General features: G+C 42.3%; 1 protein-coding gene across 1 annotated transcript in view; it reads left to right on the forward strand.

Moving 5' to 3' along the window:
• Positions 1-20,581, forward strand: part of SMAD5 (SMAD family member 5) — a 320,505-nt gene that overhangs the window by 53,498 nt on the left and 246,426 nt on the right. The gene's annotated exons all lie outside the window — the stretch shown is intronic.

A 20,581-nucleotide genomic window follows, 5' to 3' on the forward strand; every position in this document is an offset into this window, starting at 1 on the left:
TTAGCTCAGACAAATAGTGAAATTACTGGGTCTGTGGCTATCTTCTGAATAGTTTGTATAAGAGGAAATGTTGCGTCATTGTTCTTTTCTAAATTTGCTTCTCCCTTTAGGCTCAGTAAAGTGATCTGCTAACTATGAATACACATTAATTTTGAACACTGTGTCAGGCAGAAAGACTTTTTAATTGAATGGCCTGGTGATTATCATGGGGTCGTGTGTGTATTTTGTGTTCAATATAATAAGAGCTAGCAATAGCCATTCCAAACAGCAATGTGATTATCTCTGCCCAAACGGTAGACAGACCCCACCTCCCCTAAGTTGTACTGAATAAACAATTCCCTGAACTCACAGCAGCTTTGAGTGCGGCTTCTGGTGTAGTAGTAATAAGCCTTAGCAATTTCATATCCCTTTTGAGCATTCATGATGCTGCACACAGACATTAGTAATCCATACAGGAACCTTGTAAGGCAGCGCAGCATGACATAGTGCAGATAGGTGGAGGCTGAGACTATTTGTGCGCTGCCTCTAAGGCCCTTCCTGGCTTGTATGCCAAGCTGCTATACCACACCAACTGCAGATTTGAGTTTGGTCAGTTACTTTAAGACAGGGGTGGGGAACCCTTGAGGCCCTTTCAGATGGGGATGGACTCCACATCCCATTATCCCCAGCCAGCCCAGCCCATGATCAGGGATGATGGATGTTGGAGTCCAGCAACATCTGGATGTCCACTGGTTCCCCACTCCTGATTTATATTGATAGGTGCAATTTGATTCCAATGGAGCTTTAGCCTCCCTCAACTTCCAGGCTCACAATTGGTCCACTTTGCCTGATCAACGCTTGGCTGCAACGCCAATAGCAAATGGTGGGGGTTGATGGCCATTGCAATCCAACAACACCTGGAGGGCCATACGTTCCCCATCCCTGCTTCATGCTTTCCTCCTCTCCGCACATTGGTCCACCTATCACTAGGAGCACATCTACACAAAGGGTTTGCCCCGGGGTGGCTTCATGGTAGCTGCACATCATCTACATGACACAGCTGCCATTGAGAAGCCATCCGGTAGCAAACCCTGGAAACTCTGCCCCCCAAAAGTCAGGCTCTTACCCTGACTTTTTTTGGCAGTGGAGCCCATGGGGTCCCCTGATTGGTCACCGTGGGTGGCCCTGCACCTCGAGAAAGTAAAATAAAAAAAATGGGGTGGGGCAGGGGAGAGGAATTCCTCCCCCCTTTTGTTTTCCCCCAATTATATGATCTATATCTGTGGAGCTCTGCAGATACAGATAAGAAAAATAAAAATTGGGGAGAGGAACTGGCAGCCAGTGGCAGGAGAGGTTGTTTGCCCAGTCCCTCTGCTCACATCCTTCTCTGGCTGACTCGTTTCTCTCCCCCACCCCATTTTTTATTTTCCTTATCTGTATCTGCGGAGCTCCGCAGATATAGATCATATAATAAAAAACAGAACAAAAGGGAGGGAGGAATTGCCCTGTTTCTGTCCTCTCCCCCCCCCTTTTTTTTGTTTTTTTACTTTTTCCAGTGGTGCTGGGCTGGAAAATTCACACTCGCCTTCCTTCCTGTGCAAATGTCAGGAAGGAACGCAAGTGCGGGTGCAAGGCACCTCGCGGTGCCAAAGCACTGCCAAAAAGATGGGGGCTAGGACTCATATGAAGCTTTGCCAGTTTCCCTGCTCTCTCAGCCACCTTCTCGTTTCCCCTCCATCTTCCTGACCCCTTTCTATCTGGTCTATTTTCCATTCTACAGTTCTTTCCACCTTCCCACTGCTTTTACAGCATCCTCCCCAGTTGCTAACCTACCATGACTGACTCTTCCTCCTCTGGGTGAGAGTGCCTAAGAATCTTATGCCACCATCACAGCAGCTCAGCTAATGGCTTGGGAGTGGCAGCTGGTAGTTAGCATATTGATGCTATGGTGATTATGATCTCTCCTTTGCCTTTGCTAAAACATTGTTTTTCAAGTGAGAGTTTAGCATAAACTGAAAATGGTCCTCTTTCCTTCTGTCCTGAAGCTTATGCTGTGCTATTGATTTTCTCCAGCCACGTGTCAGGGGGCTGGCTTTGGTTTGAATGTGAGGCAATCAGCACTGCAAATCTGCTTTGTTTGCAGTAGTCTAAGTGGTGAGATTTTTTAGCAGAGATGCTTTTGATACAAATGACTATGAGGAAGCTACACTGAAAGAACAGTAAGCCTATAATACACCAGTTGCTGGGGAACAGGGGTGGGAGAGTGCTGTTGCACCATGTAGGTCCTGGGTCAACAGATGGTCGGCTACTGTGTGAACTAGATGGACCTTCTTTTGTCCACTGGGTCCAGGTGGCCAGTGTGCCTACCTGTTCAGCTGCTTCCCGGGTGGGCAATTGTTGGACAATACTTTATCTTAAAATGGGAATTGGATGGAGAGACTTTTAAATAGAGAACACCTTCAAATAGAGGGCAGTGCTCTATAAAAGAGGCCACCTGGCCACCTTAGTCCTGGCATAGTGGAGTGTCATTGAAAGTGATGGGGCTAATTCAAAACTTGAGGAATAAACAGTCCTCTCAGTTCAAAAATGCTCACCCCATCACAAGCCAAGCCCAGATTTTTCCACATCCAGGGGTGGCCTGATTCCCACCCATCCATCCACTTACCCTCTCGCTAGAGTGACCAAATGACAGGAAAAGCCAGGATTTGTCAGGATTTTTGCTAACAAATCCAGGAAGGGGGAGGAATTGTAAAATTTGAAGAAGATTCTGGATTTTTTTCTGCCCTCCCCACCCAAAGGGCCTATGACGTCTTCCCCTGAAATGTAGATGGTATTGGTGGAGTAATAGTAAAGCTTCTCCCACCCCACCCAGTGACTAGTGACTAGAACACTATAATGCAAGAGTCCCAAGGATCAGGACTAGATGGACCAAAGGTATGACTCAGTATGAAAAACCAAAAATCAAAGGAGGAAAGCATCCAAGTCAGGTGAAAAGAAGGGAGAAACAGGTTCTCAGGATGCAAAGGATTTATGGATTCAAAGCCCAATGCATTTTGGCCGGTGTCTTTTCAAAGGCCTTCTTCAGGGGGTTGTCAGAAGAAGTCTGCAGATTTTCCTCCAACACTAGGCTGCATCATCTGATACTCATTGGCCAAATGGATTGGGCTTTGTATCAATAAATCCTTTGCATCCTGAGAACCTGTTTCTCCCTTCTTTTCACCTGACTCAGTTTGAGGCAGCTTTCTGTATTCCTGTATCCCTCTAAATCCGAGCCATCCCAGTCCTGTTGGCTCTTCTGACAAGGAATGAAGGGGACCAATCTAGCTTGGCTTTGACTGCCCTGCATCCAGCCCAATGGGGGAAAGTGCAGGGTAGGTGAAGCCACTGAGGCCCTGGGTGGATTGCCTGGTTCTAAACTGCCACACCAGACCAAAGGGAACCTTGTCAAGAACTCTGGGTCTTAGAGCAGCAACTGGTTGATTTGAAGCAACCATCACCCCCAACAATTGTTCATGCTTGCTGGGGATGATGGTAATTGTAGACCAACATTATCTAGGGACTGAAGGTTGAGGATGGGGCCAAGCCTAGTGAACTACTTGAGACTGTGCTCAAACTTCAGCGTCTTCTACAATCACAGAAGGAAATACAGCTTAGCAACATCAATAGCTAGATTGGCCAGGCCTGATGTGAACTGGACTTTCTGCCCCTGCCTGGCCCATAGAGCAGTAGCTTTTGCCTGCAGTACTTTGACCTTTAAGCTCCTGCAACTGACCTCTCAGGCACCAGCTTAGTGAATGCTTGTCTCTCCGGGCCAACTTTTGTCTTGGCCTTGAGCTGGCATAGCATAATTCCATTAAACAGGTGGCCCAACAAATACTGGTGGTTTTCCATTTCAGTGGCAGATAAAATGGCACACCTAAGCAGATGCAGACTTTTGAATTGGCAGAAGGACACTATTGGTTACTGACCAGAATGTTAGCAAAATGATCTGTACCATCTTGGTCACTTGCTTGCATATTTGTCATAGGCTCCGCACTTAAGTATGTTTAGACGCCCAATAAAAGACGTAGTTCCGAATGGGAAAGATACAACAGCATGTTGATCAGAAAGGAGTGACTGTCACTGCTATCAATGGTGGAGTAATACAACTGGTGGCCTATTCAAAGGCAAAGCATTTGTGTGGAGTCTGGACACATTCTCAATGGCTCAGTGGCTGCTGATGTCTAGCACTAACAAGCAGTAATTTTTTTTACATGCAAATCTCCGCCCCCCCTCCCTGTGCTACTCTGTCTTCCATTGCCATTTGCCTCTAAGCTTCACTTGCTTTATTGTGGCAATAATTGCCTACCCAGCACTGCCAATTACTTCTGTCAATTAGATTCTGAAGTACATTCTCACTAAACTCAACTTGCCTCTTGCTCACGAACATTATTGAAGCGTTCCTTACTAATAGAATTCAGGGTTGATTTTGTTTTGGTCCCTTTAATATGCAACCCCTGGAGTGATTGCTGAGCCTTTTTCTTTCGTCCTAGCCGCGCACAGATGTACATTTTTAATACATGCGATGAAAAAAGACATTAGCCACAACAAATAGCTTCTTCTGGCATCATCATGATGAATACGTGGCAAGCGGTAACCACAGGACTTGGATAGACTCGTGGAGCTTTTGGAGGGGATCTACACTAGTCAAGTTAGAACGTGTCTTACCGTTTTTAAATGTGCGTTTGGTAGTGTTTTGCCACATGAAACGTTCAGTTTGCGACGTTTTATTGTTGTCTGTTTTCCGGTTTTTATTTTGAACTTCTCTGAAATAAGTCATTCTATTTGGTAGGATGTGGCCGATTTCATCATATTAAATGGGTTTCCTGTATTCTTAATTAGCCAATTGCATTCCTGGGGGGGGTATGTTTATGTAATTTCCACACCCAAAGTTGGAGCCGTTTTTTTCTTTCAAGCCTCTTTTTTGAAGCCAATTTTAGTTTCACTTTTGGGAGGCTGTTAAGTGGAGGATTCTTGGAGAGAAGAGGAAGTGGAAGGGGAAATTGGCAGACCGGGGGGGGGGGGGGAGGGAGAACAAACGGATTTCTTTTCTTAGTGTGGCCGAAAGGAATGCATTCCCATGGAAAGAGAAAAGTAAGTAAACATTTTAAAAACTGCTATGTTTTAAATCGTTTAAAAACAAAATGTTCAATCACTGTAAAAACAGCGTTTCATATACTAGTGTAGATCCCCTCCATATTTCCAGTGAATTAAAGGGTTTGATTTCTTGTTTGGATGCTTCTAGGTGGCAGCTTCCTGCACTGTGTGAAACTGAAATGGCAACTTCAGGTCTGGAAAATGTATTTCTTATGGGACCCAAGGCAGGCATTAGTGTTGGCACTGCTGGAGCTCCAGGAGATAGCTGGGTTTGGCCAATCACCAGAGAAAAGAAAACACCATGGCTTATTTTCCCCACCCCCATGCATGCCACCCTTTTGCCTAATTACCTGTGACACGGCATGGGCTGTCATGCTTTCTGAACCTGGTAAGGTATTCAAACCCTACTACAGACCATGGGGTGTGGGATAGCTTAAAAGCCACAATGGGTCCTTTTACCTGGTGATCATCTGGACACAGTCATTAACTGACTGACTGTATCCCCCCCCCCCATACACACACTTTTTAGGTAATGGGTGAGTTTACATGTCACACTAAGCTTGTCTCCTCCCTCCACTGATCTCTGTTGTTAGCTGTCAGAGAAATATGGGTGGCAGAGCAGAGACGGGATTGGCAAAGATATGACATAGCAAGGAATGATGGGATTCAGCAAAGGTATGGAAATTTCAAGATAAGGATGCACAAATTTCAAGGAAGACCAGTGAGTGAGATGAGTAAATATATGTAAATTTCATGGTAGAGATGTAAAGCGAATGGGAAATCATGCACATTTCTTAGCTGAGGACTTTCAAAAGTTTGCACGTGAACAAGACTGAAAAATAAAAGTCAAGAATAGGTTGTAAATGCCTTCAAGACACTCTCCAATGTCCTTTCTTTTCTATTTTTTTTTTAGGAGTACTGAGTGGAGGGCACTAACAAGGGATGAGGGAGGTGGCATCAGCAAGATCATGAGGAGTGGCAGGGATTTTCGCCATTCTTGTTGGGTGGCTTTCTGGCCGTGTCAGTGTTCGAATGTCACAACGAGAGCTTTATCACACCAGCATTATATTGTGCAATCACTGCGAATTGCATGCAAAGGACTCAGAGGTTTTCTACCTTATAATCTGCTTTGATTATGAAGTACTCCCATGCATCCTGTCTTAATTGTGCAATAAAGCAAAAAGATTCGCGGTATTTAGCCTCTACATTTTGAGCGTATCTTCCAAGCTGCCGCTGGGGCGCAGGAGCAGGATTTTTGAAGAAATGCTCATATCTGCATAAGCTTTAAAGATAAAGACACTAAAATTGGCACAGTAATAGATATTAGGGAGAGCTTTAAGCATACCAAATTTGAATTGAATTGGGTCATCCGTTGATTTTTTATGATTTTTTACATTTCCCCCCTTAAACTCACTTCCTGGTATGCAAAGGATCGCTGTCGCCCAGTAGCAAAACCAACAACAACTGCGAAAGTTTAGCACTACAGGGATAATCTGAGGGAAGCAGGCACGTGGGATGAAGCTTCAAGCCACCTTGAACAACCCCACAACAGGGTGGCTTGTCCATGGAAAACAACACTACGGCTTTGGACGTCACAACAACCTACCCTGCAACAAGATTATGGCACTATGGTGTTTGCTGATTGAGCTGGTCTCATATGTACTGGCAACAGGTCAATGTGGGCTGATGGACTGCATGTGTATTGGGGCAATTTCAGTAGCAGGGCAGGTAGGGAGAGTTTCTCAGCAAGGTTTAAAGGTCCTCTCTTGAATTTATTCAAGAATAAATTGGAGAAAAAGCAGTGTACCTTCAGAACATATTATGTTTACTTGTGTGTGTATGTATATGTGTAACTATGTACTCCTTCCGTCACCAGCTGAAGACCTTTTTATTTTCTCAGTATTTTAACACCTAATTTAACTTATATTTAACCTTTGCTGTTTTAATTCCATATTTTAACCTATATCATTTTTTGCTGTGTGGTTTTATCCTGGTTGTGCTTTTTATGCTGTATTTTGTATTTGTGTTTTTAAATTGTTGGTTCTTTTTATGCTCTTCATGGTTTTAATTTTTGTGAACTGCCCAGAGAGCTTTGGCTATTGGGCGGTATAAAAATGTAAATAATAATAATAATAATAATAATAATAATAATAATAATAATATAGGCCACAAATAGTGCAAATGCCCTCCTGCTGTCCCTAAATGAAAACCCTCTCTGCACATATGGTCTGTAGAAAGAGGAGCAAAACTCAAATTAGAGTTGACTGGATGTGACAGAAAAAAACTAAAGACTGCCCGCAGAATCAATCCCCATGTTAGAAGTTTCCCAGAAGCCTCTAAAAGACCCAGAAGCCCAACCTGCCACCCAATAAGCTTTGCTGACAGTGTTCTTTTGGGAGACATAGAGGCTTGCGTGGGTCTTGTGAGTGTGTTTGATCATCGACGGCTTTGTTTCACAGGCCTCTTACTTTGTGCCAGTCAGGCAGAAATCCACACAGATCACATTTTTGTCTGTTTTTACTGACACGCTCAAGCAGGCATGACACATCCCAGAGATCATGTGGAAAAATACAAAGCCAGAACTTCCCCTCCCCACTCCCACTCTAAAGAAAGGGAAAAGACGATGACATATGTCACCATACCATCTATTACTCTGAACTAGTTATCTCCCTTTCTGCTGACATACTCTGCCATTTCATCCATCCACTTCTTATAATGTTTCTGTTTCCTTCACCTAGACTCTGCATAACGTGTACCACTAAAGGTAGCATCTCTGCACTCTCTCACTCTCTCTGTGTGCAAGTGTGCACCCATTTGTTTCTCTTTCCTACTGCTCCAAGGGCCAGACTAAACCAGTGTGGTGTAGTGGCTAAGGTGTTGGACTGGGAGTTGGGAGGTCAGGGTTCTAGTCCCCACTCAGCCATGGAAGCCCACTAGGTGACTTTGGGCCAGTCACAGACTATCAGTCCAGCCTACCTCACAAGGTTGTTTTTGTGAGGATAAAATGGAGAGGAGGAGGATTATGTATGCTGCCTTGGGTTCCTTGGAGGCAAAAAAGGCAGGATATAAATGTAATAATAAACAAATCAAATAAACATGCAACTACAGTAACTATGCCTAGTGGAGCTATGTGTGGTCATTTCTCTTAATCTTCTGCAAGTGTGAGCAGCCCTGATTCAGATCATGACCATGTTGCCTAGGAAAGGGGGATAACTGTTCCCCCTAAATGTCTGTCCTGAAATTCCACCTCTGTTGTGTTAAATAAAAGGAAAAAGTCTCCACTGGAATCAATGAGTCTTTCAGCAGGAAACAAATAATTGTGCCTGTCACCTCTTCTAAGATGTTATGTGATCTTTTCTCTTCTGATTAGCCGTTGATAATTAAAGAGAGAGAGAGAGAAAGCAAACAAATTCACAATAAATATCCTTATATAGCTCTGTAGTTGGGATGCTGGAGAAATCCAAAATAGAATCGAATAAGTTTAGATTTCTATGAATCCGACCTGTAGATTCTGCTGTGGACTGGCTTTTCTTGAGTTGCACAGATTCCGTGGACTTGCAGACCATTTTTTTTTACTTTCCAGAATTTTATGAATAGAAAAATATGTAAAATAAAAAAAGCTGAAAATGCACATTTCCCAATGGACTAAATCATAAAAATGCACATTTAGGGGGAATTTGTGCATTTGGGTGAGGATTTATACATTTGGAGAGGTTTCACACATTTTTACAAGTGCACATTTATGCAAATTTGGGAAATTAGAACAAAATCCAATTCTGTCAATGAGTGGATGATGGAAAGGAAATCATCCGACAATATAGTAAATGCAGACAGAACTGCTTTTGCAATATCTGTACATTTCTATCCTGTAAATAAGCATTCCTTATTTCCATGAAACAGGAACACATCTCAGCACCAGGGCTGGGGGGGGGGGCAGTACGGCCAGTTGGCATGGGCCTACGATTTTGAGGGGGCCTACTCCGAGTCCCCCTGGTAGAGGCAAAGGGGGACCCTTCGGTAATGATTTCTTACAAAGTAGCTCTCTTGTGAGTGAGCAGTACTGACTCCATTTTGAGACAGCCAAAAAGCCAAGGTGTCTTCACCCCCCATCTCCAGCCTTTTTTCTGTTGTGGTTGATGAATTTGCCCAAAGAAAAGCATGTAAAGCATTTCTGAATGTGAAGAAGTGATGTCTTATATATATCTTGAATAAAAGCACTTGCCATTACCTTTTTCATAAATTGTTCTAGTTCATATGTATTTAGAACTGATTAAAAATACTTAATAAGCAGTTTGAAATGGGGCCTACATTTCCCATCTGGCCCAGGCCTATTACCAGCTTTGCCCAGCCCTGCTCAGCACATTATTCCAAGGGGTGGCTCATTGCTTATGCGTTAATGAATGTTTAGCTGGATGAATCAGGGAGTAGCTATGCTACTTGGATAGCAATCATAGTTCATTTGTTTTTGGAGAATGTAAGATCATTGTTGTACAACTAGGGCCATAGGTCGGTCTGACAGTGTAGCGGACCAACTGCACGCGATGTGGAGTTGCATGTTGTTTCCCTCCTCCCTAAGGCATCTTAATGGCAGTGATTTCATCTCTGGAAGGTTCTCCTCTGAAAGTGTTGCCCAAGCTGCTTTCCCACATTGGATGAAAGAGAATAAATGAAAACATAGACATAAGCAGCTGGGAATGTTTTTCAGCAGGGGGAAACCAACCCACCCCATCCATGGGATGATGAAGATGGGGAAAAACCTACTTGTGACTCAGTGTTACATGTAGTTGGAGCTATCCAAGGTACTGAACCTATTTTGAGGATGTGGTTCAGCACCTTGGAAATCTCCTTTAGGGCTGGCTGGTTCTGACTGAAACCTAGAAAGAATTCCCAGCGCTCCAAAATCAGAGCCAACAGTGCCTACTGTCACATCCTCAAAACCTCTTCTGGAGGGTCAGGAAACTCTATCAAGCTGATTTTTGGGTGGTGCAGAGAGCTGCAGTTGGGAGGAGAGAGGGATAAAGTCCGAATGCACTGGGAGACGTCTGTAGCATGACATTGGACCTAACCCATTATTTCATGTTTTCTCTCAATGGGTACAAAGTTATTTATCTGTATTTATTGATTTGTTATCCCACTGCTCAATCCAAAAGGTGCTTGGAGCAAGCTACCGGTAATCAGTAAAAACAGAGAGTCCCTGGCTATAGGCCTGCAATCTAAAAAGACATGACACACAAGGAAAAAGAATAAGGAGGGAAGATGGAGACTAAATTAATTCTTTCAGTAGGACTGGTGGAATGGCCCCATTTCCCCTGTCACCTCCCTCAATAAAGCCTGTTGGAATGGCTGCCATCGATGACAGTTGAGGGAAAAAGGGCGCTCATGGGGTTATTCTAAAACAAAGCCCTTTTTAGCAAAAGAAGTCTGCTTTTATTTTAAATGCATTTCTTCATTTCAAAAGGGAGTGCTTTACAAAAGAATGGCCTCACTCCATTTGAATGGCTATTGCAAAGGACTTTGGCATCATGGGATGTTTTGTTGTCAGGCTGCAGCTACTTTCAAGTTACTCTTATATACAAAGTTTCTTGTCAAATAGTAAATCTCAGACTCCTCTTCCCAGCCAGTGCAATTACCATGAATATTTAGAAATGGCAGGAAGCCATTTTGAAATGGCTGATAGAGTTATAAGCAAACTATCTCCATCTCATGGTGTCCAAACATTGGGATACATTTAACTAAACAAAATGGGTGCAAAGGAAAAAGCATCCCGGAAGCTAGGAATCTTCCCTGTCTAATGGGGTGATCTGCCTGCCCTGCTGAGCTGTGACCCAGTTCTTGGTTTACTCCTTCAATAATTCTGTCATTACTTTCTTTAAGCCTGGCATTGCAGGTGTTTCTAGGATCCATTGCTTTTGATATGTGAGGAAAAGGCTCTTGGACCAAATTGAACTACTCTGCAATAGCTTCCCCTGGGAATTGTTTCAACCGAGCTGCCAACGCTCAGCCCCCTTCAAAACCCTAAGCTGCTTTGTAGGGCAGCTTTTCTTGGGTAAAACTCAGTTTCCACACTGTTCTGAAAGCAGTTTGTCCATGCAACCGCCTTTGGTATCTGTACCCATCATGGCTCCAGAAAGATTATACAACATAAATGATGACGCATGACACATCTTCAGTCCACTTTTCCCCTCACAGACTACCACTGGCAACTGTATCAGACAGCAATGTTTCAGTGATAAATATCGCCAGAACTAATAAATCAAATTCCTTGTTTAATAAAAGTCAAAATAGAAGTTTCCAGGCTCTAACTTTCTCTCACACCCCCAGTCCTGCCTACTTTCCAGTTCTTTCTCAAACATGATCCTTCTACATGTCCAATTTACCAGGACCCTTCTGCTTTTTGATACGGTACCTTTATGTGTTCATTCTGTTCCAGATTCCCAAATGTACCTGATTATGAAAGGATCACATTCAGAAGTTCTAAAATCTCACACGTATGTTGGGAAACATTTATTTTTCAATTCTAAAAACTAACAGAAGCCACTTTAAACAAGGAATCTTCTGATTCAAAGGTTAACTAAACTATTTGACCTTTTTATTCAGGTATATAAACTGGTCTATTGCTGGAAGGAGTTTAACTGGTTCATGCTGTTTATTTCTTTTCCTGTTGTTTTTAATTTTGTTTCTAATTTATTTGTTTTTATAGCATGTTTTAATCAACATTTTCTTCATATAGGTTTTATTCTTAGCCATCTTGAGTGCCAGTCTTTGGCAGAAAGCTGGAATGGGTTTAAATATTATGATTTATTATGATTTGTTTCATTTCTGTACTCCCTAATAGCCAAACCTTCACAAAAATTATGTCATAAAACATAATGTAAAATCTTTAACATACAAAATGTGCAACAATTTAAACAGCTAAAATAAGTAACCAAATATTTGATATTGCATTAGATTGTGTGTGTGTGTGTGTGTGTGTGCGTTGGTTTCTGTTCACCACTCTGCCGCAAAGATCATCTTCTTGGTTCGCCGCTCTGACCATGTTACTCCGCTTCTGAAATCTCTTCATTGGCTTCCAATTCACTTCAGAATCCAATATAAACTTCTCCTGTTAACCTTCAAAGCTTTTCACAGTCTAGCTCCTTCCTATCTCTCCTCTCTCATCTCACACTATTGCCCCGCTCGTGCTCTTCGCTCCTCTGATGCCATGTTTCTCGCCTGCCCATGGGCCTCTACTTCCCTTGCTCAGCTTTGTCCATTTTCTTCTGCTGCCCCTTACGCCTGGAACGCTCTTCCAGAACATTTGAGAACTACAAGTTCAATCGCAGCTTTTAAAGCTCAACTAAAAACTTTTCTTTTTCCTAAAGCTTTTAAAACTTGATGTTGTGCGGACTTTATACTGTTAGTTTTACCCTACCCTGTGCCTGCTTACCCTACCCTGTGCCTGTTTGCATTCTCTTCCCCTCCTTATTGTTTTACTATGATTTTATTAGATTGTAAGCCTATGCGGCGGGGCCTTGCTATTTACTGTTTTACTCTGTACAGCACCATGTACATTGATGGTGCTATATAAATAATAATAATAATAATAATAATAATAATAATAATGTTCCTCTCCGCATTTCAGAGTTGATTGGGCCATTCAAAATTAATTACTGAAAGACGTCTTGACTCTGCTGCCAATATCATCACTACTCACTTTTCTATTCAGCTGCACTAAATAGAATAAACCTCTCTTCTGTATGAGCAGGCATATTTGCTCTCTTTTCTTTGGAAGAATATAGTGCTGTCGTGCTGGTTATCAATGTGCAATAAACTAGGGAAACGGCTGAACCACTGACAATGCTCAATGTCTCTCTTTCATGAATACATACATTAGCAGAGGTGGCTCAAGATGTTTCGGTGCTCCTGGCAGAAAATCGAAATGGTGACCTCCATGGTTTCAAAAATAAAGTAATAAACTGAATAAGTGGCAGTTATCTACATTTTAATGCAGTTCGCCTGGTATCTACACTGTATTCTTTTAGATGCCAGGTGAACACCTTTTCATTTTCTCAGCATTTTAACCCTCTATTAACTTAATTTTAACTTTGGTGGTTTAAATTTGTATTTTAAATCTGTATTAAATTTTGCATTGCTGCTTGATTTTATCCTGGTTGTGTTTTTATATTGTATTTTATATTATGCTTTTATACTGTTTGTTTTATATTTTGAATGGTTTCCATGGTTTTAATTTCTGTAAACCACCCAGAGAGCTTTGGCTATTGGGCGGCATAAAAAAGCAATAAATAAATATGCTGAAGTCTGCTCCCTGAATTGCTCACTTTACCCTGCTGAATGCTATATGGCTGGTCTTGTATTCCAGGGCATCAGATCTTTATTACAGCCTGGATTCCAAAAATGAGCTATGGCAGGTCTGGGATATCCATAAGATATGCATGGTAAATTGGAGGCCCTGATGCTTCAATCCCCTCCCACCCCCCGGCCCACACCCTCATCATACTCTTCTAGATCACTTGTCGCACATCCTTCACTGTCTGTTCAACTAAGTTGTTGTGAGCTCTGTGGTAAATGGTGAGCCAAGACAACCAGTGGTTCTTAATGTGCGTCATGTGTGAGTAAACCTTTAGTTGTACCTATAACATAGGGACATAGGTAAATGCCTTATGTCTTTGGTCCATCTAGCTCAGTGTTGTTGACACAGATTAGCAATGACTCTCCAGGATTTCAGACATGCATTTTTTCCATACCTACCTGGAGATGGTGGGGATTGAACCTGAGACCTTCTGCGTGAAAAGCTAGAGTTCTGTGTAAATATCATCTGATAATTCTCCACCCTGTTTGTGGGCAGAGAAATTGGGTGAACAATTTCACCAAACTTCTCCAGAATTTCCGGCAGCCATTTTTCCAACCTTAAGTGGAGATGACAGGGATTGGGCCTGGGACTTTCCACATGCAAAGTAGATGCTCTCCCAGTGAGCTATGGCTTCTTCCCCATGTGGCTCCTTGTCACAAAACTCTTTTTTCCCCACTTGGAATAGCTTTGTGGAAAATCCCTAAGAAAAGAAAATGCAATTCCTGGGCAAGCTACACCTGTTCAATCCAAATAAGTGATCATGTGTGATGTTTGCCTCAGCTATGTGAATATCCCTACAGGAAATTACATATAGTGATTATATTGCACCATCTAAATAGAATTGTTTTATTGGTAGCCAACTGGCTAAGTAATCTTCTAACTGAATCAATTGAAATCCACTTCAAAAGTACATTTCATATATCATGGCTTTATTTTAAAGTGAAATGTAAACATCACATCAGATTTTCTTTTTGATACTGATTCAAGTCACCCATTGACTCCTCAATTTTTGAGGGAGAGGTGTACAGATGTCCCATTTTTCCAGTTTTTGTTCTAATAATCAGGGTCTCTTGGACATCACCAAATCTGTCCCAAATCTGATGGCCCTAACTCATGAAGAAACTGTACCTTAACAGACTTTCTACTACCTTGAGTGAGTGGCCTGGTTCAGACAACATGCTAAACCATGCTGCTTAACCACAAAATGGTTACCATTTTGTGGTTAAGCAATGTGGTTTAGCGTGTTGTCTGAACCTGGCCAGTGAGTCCATTGATCAGTCAAGAGACCCATACATCTTATCTTATTTCATACTAGCTGTACCCTGCCACGCGTTGCTGTGGCTCAGTCTGGTTAAATTGAAAAGAAAGAAAAGACAAAGTGGATGTTTCTAATATGTTTAATTTCACAATGCTTGTGGATATACAATATTTTTAGTTGTTCCATTGTCTGTGTAGATATAGAGATTGTCTGGTTTGCCGACTCTAGAACACGCAACATATAATTGTCCATGTGAGAAGCAATCTGTGTCTAGATCTAAACCGCACAATTCTAAAGATTGGCCCTGAGCTTTGTTGATGGTGATTGCAAATGCCAATCAAATTGGGAATTGCAATCTCTTAAATTGAAATGGCATATCTGTTGGAATCATAGGAATGCAAGGAATGAGGACATCTTCACATTTGAAAGGTCCTGTCAAGATTGTTCCTTCTATGACGTTGCTCAGTAATTTTTTTACTGCAAGCTGCGTGCCATTGCAAAGTTTTGTGAGAGAACATGCAAATAGGAGAGGAGGCAGAGGCAGTGGATTGGCCTACTGTTTGGTTTTTTAAAAAGGATATTTTTACGGTGAGGAGGTTAGTGGAAACTCCTGGCAGTTACCTTTCTTCAGAACGTGTAACTGTCACAGGTGTGACATCTATATTCACTCAGCCAATTGTGAGAGAACATGCAAATAGGAGAGGAGGCAGAGGCAGTGGATTGGCCTACTGTTTGGTTTTTAGAAAAGGATGTTTTTATGGTGATGAGGTTACTGGAAACTCCTGGCAGTTACCTTTCTTCAGAACGTGTAACTGTCACAGGTGTGACATCTATATTCAATCAGCCAATTGTGAGAGAACATGCAAATAGGAGAGGAGGCAGAGGCAGTGGATTGGCCTACTGGTTGGCGATGTCACAATGACCTATAAGAGCAAATAGGAGAGAACATGCAAATAGGAGAGAAGGCAGAGGCAGTGGATTGGCCTACTAGTTGGCGATGTCACAATGATCTATAAGAGCAAATAGGAGAGAACATGCAAATAGGAGAGGAGGCAGAGGCAGTGGATTGGCCTACTGGTTGGTGATGTCACAATGATCAGCAGGACTGGTTTTGAGGAGGCCTATTTCTTCGATTTTAAGACAAACCTTTGACCCCATAGAGAACATAGTTACATAACAACGCTCGCGTATTCGAACGCAACGCTGTGTCAAAATTTCAAAGCAATTGGTGAAGAACTTTCAGAGATATAAAAGCATGTTTTTATGGTGAGGAGGTTACTGGAAACTCCTGGCAGTTACCTTTCTTCAGAATGTGTAACTGTCACACGTGTGACATCTATATTCAATCAGCCAATTGTGAGAGAACATGCAAATAGGAGAGGAGGCAGAGGCAGTGGATTGGCCTACTGGTTGGCGATGTCACAATGATCTATAAGAGCAAATAGGAGAGAACATGCAAATAGGAGAGGAGGCAGAGGCAGCGGATTGGCCTACTGGTTGGCGATGTCACAATGATCTATAAGAGCAAATAGGAGAGAACATGCAAACAGGAGAGGAGGCAGAGGCAGCGGATTGGCCTACTGGTTGGCGATGTCACAATGATCTATAAGAGCAAATAGGAGAGAACATGCAAACAGGAGAGGAGGCAGAGGCAGCGGATTGGCCTACTGGTTGGTGATGTCACAATGATCAGCAGGACTGGTTTTGAGGAGGCCTATTTCTTCGATTTTAAGACAAACCTTTGACCCCATAGAGAACATAGTTACATAACAACGCTCGCATATTCGAACGCAACGCTGTGTCAAAATTTCAAAGCAATCGGTGAAGAACTTTCGGAGATATAACGACAGTAACTAACGGTCTTTTTCATTTTTATTTATATAGATGTAAGGTTTAGGAATAACCTTATGCCCTTCTTACCTTGGTCAGAAGGATCCTTCCTTGTCATCTTCCAAAAGTGTTTATCTAATCCTAATTGTTGATAGGGCAAATGTCAATCTTCCTAGACACAACTTAACACCTATCAGCTTAAGCTTTTCTTCACTGGTGCTGCTAGAACAGACCATAAATGCAGTTGTAAACCATCTGTAAAACCATCTGGTGTGATTGCAGAGAAAATGTGGGATAACATATATATATATATATATATATATATATATATATATATATATATATACATACATACACACACACACACACACACACACACACAGAGGGGATGATTTGATTACTTCCTGTAGCCTTTAATATTTTAATGTTTCATTTAATTTAAAAGCCAATTTTGTATTGGCTTATTAAGATGTCTGGTTTTACAGGGTAGTTGTTGTTTTCCATGCATCAATTCCCTGGGTTTCTTCAGAGCATGCAATCCATTTTGATTTTATGTGTGCAAGTGAGTGGGCTTATTATTTTTGTTTTTGCCTCTTGCTTTCCTTAAGATGGATTTGCAGAACTCAGAAAAAGAGCTGCCTGTACTCTCTTCAGGAAGTAAAGGTCATAATCTCTTTATTCAGTTTTAAATAAATGATTTGCTTTTACCAGCTTTCAATCCCTTCCTGAACATTTTTGTGCACATACACTTTGAAAAGGATATGGTGATTGACTTGTGCACCACACAGATATTTTTCCCAAATCAGGGGTGCCCTTTAGAAGATGTTTTTTTCTTGTGGCAGCTCCTGAATGGCTGGAGTTTTTCCTATAGAACTCCTGGAGTGGTGCCATGTGTATGTGTGTGTGGGGGGGGAGGGGCAGGGGATCACACAATTTCTAAAAACTTTAAAATTATATTAAAATTGTATTAAGTTATAATTATTTATAACTCACCTTTCATCCAAGGCAGTGTACACCACTAATTTAGAACAGATAAAAGGAAGTACTTCTCTACACAGTGCATAATTAAACTATGGAATTCACTTCCACAAGATGTAGTGATGGCCACCAATTTGAATGGCTTTAAAAGGGGGTTGGATAAATTCCTGGAGGAGAAGGCTATCAATGGATACTAATCCTGATGGCTATATGCTGCATCCAGTATCAGAGAGAGTAAGCCTATATACACCAGTTGTTGGGGAACATGGGCATGAGGGTGCTGTTGCATTCATATCCTGGGTGACATATTCCTGGTTGACAGCCACTGTGTGAACAGAATGCTAGACTGGACAGGCTCTTGGGCCCTTTCTACACCTAAGGATTATCCCAGGAAAATGGAGGGATCATCCCAGCCTGCTCCCGGGATCCCCTGTGTGTCATTTGGATGCACAGGGATGATCCCGAGGGGAAAAGGCAGGTGTAGAAACAGCCTTGGTCTGATCCAGCATGGCTCTTCTTATGTTCTTAACTGCTCATGAATTATAATTACAGGTGGGAACTCTAATCCTTGGCTATGTGTTGATTTATGTGCATGCAGGCACATATAGATACTGTGGTTTAGATCCAGGATCTGCCTGCAGTGATAGGAAGGGTCCCACTTGAAGAAAATCCCTCCACTTGATTTTTGGGGAGCCACTCCCCCTGCATCACAGCTCACCCTATTCTGCATGGACTCCCACACTCTGTGTCACATTTTCAGGAGTGTGGATTTGCTGCCATGGGAAGGACTTTCACATCCGAGAGCTCCATTGATCCACTGCAAATCTGAATTCAACCCACACACTCTGAACTCAGTGCTACTTACCTATTACACATTATTCACAGGGTATTCACATACTACTCTAATACATATGCACAAGATTGATTCACACAAACACATTTTAGTTTGGACAGCTGGTCAGCTTTTTGATCAGGCTGTCTACTCGAGTCTCTGCTGAACCCCCCTTGTGTGCTAACAATTTTTTTAAAAAAATTTTTTTTGGTTATTTTTATATTTTTATTTGCTGCATTTCTATACTGCCCAATAGCCAAAGCTTTCTGGGCAGTGTTCAAAAATTAAATCCCCCAGCAGGCTGGGCCATTTGTTGGGTTGGTGAAAGGGAGAAAGGCTTATTTCAACCAACCAAAGCCAAAGATTTTGCAACAAACAGCTATGGAGGTTCAACATGTGTAGCCTGCATAAACTTCAGGTTTTATCCTTTTGTCTTGGGAATTCACTGTTTTTCCTCAAATCAGCAAACACATCATTTGTCTCTCTTCAGCCAGTGGACGTAGCCTAACAGAGAGGATCTGAGATGGGCTTTGACTTCGTGAGAAATAATGCAAGCTCCAACGTTGCTCTCAGAGATGAGTCACCCATGAATAACAGGAACTGTGCACCATGGGAGTGTGCCTGTTGGTCTCCAGCAGCTGTCACATCTGCCCAGCAACTCAAGCTGCAAAATCTTGATATTGGGGGGAAACTGATTCTCCCACAATACACTAGCACAGCAATCCCCACCCATACCAGCAAGCCTATCTCATTCTCTGCGGCAATGCTCTTCTTCCCTCTCCTTATAAGATGTGGCACACACACCCTGTTTTTAATCACTTTGATGCATGTTGTAGAATCGGAAGAATCTGGGCCTGCATTGCTTGATCCTCTCTCCTAAGGATCAGGTAGCAGAATGGGCTGCTTGGTTTTCTCTGCACTTGGGTGAAGCTCAATCCATAGCCCATTCCCTTTTCTTATTTATTTTCTAGCTAGTGAATAGACCTGGTTTGCATAGCTTGGAATAACCTTCAGTTTGATACAGCAATCTTTTCAAACAAACATATACCACTGTCAGAGGTGGATACATTGTTTACTACCTGTTTGAGTGAATCCACAGCTATTGGTGCCCCTAGGCATGACCTCTGCCATGGTGCTCCCCCATGAGCGGAGGGGTCTGTCCATTCTATTCCCTAAAGGAGGGAGGGACAGGTGTATAATTGTCCTTCAGCTCAATACTCTCCCTTGGCTTCAAACTGTGTCCACCCCACAAAAAAAGTGCTGGTTTAGGAAGTCTGCCCCTAGTGGCTGAAGATGATAGTATAGGCTTCAATCACATGGGACACATTTAAATGAGTTAAAATTAATTAATGCATTTTAAACAATCTAAACCTGAGATGCACGTCCCTAGAGTATGCCTGCTTCAGGTGATCTAAGCCAGATCTACACCAAGCAGGATATTGCACTATGAAAGCACTATGAAAGCGGTATATAAAAGGCAGGAGCCACACCAAGCTGGACATAGTGGTATGAAAGCAGTATATGGTATCTGTCAATGGGCCCCAACAGTTGTCAGTGTACTTCAATGCTGCTATATAAAGCAGTAGTGTGGCTCCTTCCTTTTATATACCACTTTCATAGTGCTATATCCTGCTTGGTGTAGGTTAGGCTATAGTTTCATGTGTATAGGTTTTACAGTCTTGGTGTTTTGGTGCTGACAGGCACGAACATATCAGTAAGGATCAATTTAAAGTTTATTTGCATTACCAGGGGGAGGTAGGTTTTTTTTTCCTTAAGGGCATGTGGTAGTTGGGGGGTGAAAGGAAAAAAAGAAAGCATTACTGAGTAGTAAATCGTAATTAAATTGGTCAAGGCTTGTGCTTACCCTGGTGGTGGCTAGATGCTTCTGATTCCTTGAATTAGAAAAATGGAAGAAAGATTGCCTACAAAATTGAGAGCAGCAACAAGCAGCCCAAACAGCATTTTCTGTGTTTCGTTCTTGGTTGCTTTGAGAAAAGCAGAGGAAAAAGAGTGAAGGATCATCAGGTGGAGTTGGGTGAGGTGGTTGCATGGATGTGTTTCCCTGTCCAGAGTGCTGAAACAACTAGTCTTGGGACCTCTGAATGTAAAGCCTGTTTGGTCTATCCTTATCACCTTTAGCCAATTCGCAACAGGAGCGAGCTAGCAAGCAGTAACGCATATGCAAATTTGTATTTTGTGCTCCCTAACAACCTGAAGA

This window comes from Elgaria multicarinata, chromosome 3, assembly GCF_023053635.1.
Source record: "Elgaria multicarinata webbii isolate HBS135686 ecotype San Diego chromosome 3, rElgMul1.1.pri, whole genome shotgun sequence".
In the NCBI taxonomy this organism is placed as follows: Eukaryota; Metazoa; Chordata; class Lepidosauria; order Squamata; family Anguidae; genus Elgaria; species Elgaria multicarinata.